The following is a 1711-nucleotide window of genomic DNA, read 5'->3' as shown; positions in this document are numbered from 1 at the left end:
GATCAAACAAAACCTATCTTTTTTCAGTATTAAAGTTAATTTATATTATATGACTAGTTTAAAAATTTAGTTAAAAATAATTACTTTATTTTTATTGAATCAAATAAAAAAACTAATATGACAATAAAAAACGATTGTATACCTGGTCCTTTAATTGGAACTACTGGTAACGAAAAATCTCTGCAGCAATTACACATAAGATCAGAACAAGCACAATAACGATTTGGAACGGCTGGCGCTTGTCGAGCTTGACCCATCATTTTTAAATGTTCTTTTACATTGTTTAAACTAGTTCTCCAAACATCTTTATTGTCTGGAACTGTAAAAAAATAAACAGATTATTGTTATCAATAAAACAATAGAGAAAAATTTTAATTTTGGCTACAACTCACCTACTCTACCGTAAGCCGCAAATGCTATGATCAAAAAGATCAACAAAAGTTCGAATACGACCGAAAGTCGCATTTTAAAAGTTTATTTCTTTCCAATAATTAGAAAACTGTAACATAAATGTTTATGTAATCAAAAAAATTAATAAGAAATTTCTTTACTAGAAAATAACAATAATTCTAATAATATATGTAATAAAATTGGTGAAAGGTTTACACGTATAGGATATAAGTGACATTGACCTTGTGTGTAAAAAGAGAAATCCTTCGTCTGTGGCCTAAGGCATGTTTTTCTCAGGCTGCAAGAGTATGCTTAAATTACTAAACATGTGATATCAGTGACAGGATAAATCTCAATATTTAAACTTATTTTAAAAACGAGCTTATTACTTACATTACCATAAGGAAATACAATTATACAAAAAAAGTCATGAGATTTAACGAATAAAAAATAACAACTAGTTGATTATTTTACATTTATGTGCGTAATCGTATTGTACGTCTAATTTTCACAAGACATTAAAAATAAAAAAACAGAGAGAAACCATAAATTTAACACCTTTTTACGATCGAATTGGTTTCCTGATGGTCTTTTCCGAAATGGTTATAACCGTTTCAGTTTAGTTTTTCTATTAAATAATTGTTTTATTTCTTTTGTGCCAAACAACAATATCACTGAATTTGTTTTGTAACTGTAGATATTCATCACGTTATACTTAAAACCGGATGTTACCATTTATGTGATATGCTTGTCCGAAGGAGCTAATTATTGAAACAGGATAAATAAGTACGATCGACAATTAAAAGAACAAATGTACTCATTTATATAGAAATAAGGTTGTACTAGTACGATAACTAACCAAACCAGTTGTTCAGAATGAAATGATAATGGCATAAAAATCATTAACTTTAAAATCAATAATCTCTATTTAGACATTTTATGTTAATCATTATATAATATTACTTAGTAAATTACTGAAATTAATTATTCCAGTGTCAAGTCGATTTACACATTTGTGTAAATATTGAAAAAACAGTTTTTAAATAATATAAAATTGATATTATATTTCCGTACGAAAAATATTTGTGTTTAGTAAAAAATTCAACATTAAACTTTCTAAAGTTCTATCTGAAACTGCTTTCTCTTTAACGAGTTGTTAAATTGTCAATTTTGCTAACCAAAATTATTTCAACTTTATGTTTACCCTAAAATAGATTTTATCGAACTCAAGTATTCTATAAATACAATAATAACAATTAAAATGGTACGTACCTTTGTGTTCCGGGCGATCAATATACTTTGTAAGTTTATGTCGGACAAC

General features: G+C 26.8%; 1 long non-coding RNA gene across 1 annotated transcript; it reads right to left on the bottom strand.

Moving 5' to 3' along the window:
• Window positions 1–117: 117 nt before the first annotated feature.
• On the bottom strand, window positions 118–1711 carry LOC126909880 (uncharacterized). Its single transcript, XR_007705135.1, has 3 exons — window positions 1663–1711; window positions 393–499; window positions 118–319 (listed from the first exon to the last, which is right to left on the bottom strand). It is a non-coding gene; the product is annotated as an uncharacterized LOC126909880 (long non-coding RNA).

The sequence above is a fragment of the Daktulosphaira vitifoliae genome, unplaced genomic scaffold, assembly GCF_025091365.1.
Source record: "Daktulosphaira vitifoliae isolate Bord-2020 unplaced genomic scaffold, ASM2509136v1 Scaffold_1778, whole genome shotgun sequence".
NCBI lineage: Eukaryota > Metazoa > Arthropoda > Insecta > Hemiptera > Phylloxeridae > Daktulosphaira > Daktulosphaira vitifoliae.
This window is presented reverse-complemented; position numbering and strand designations above follow the sequence as displayed.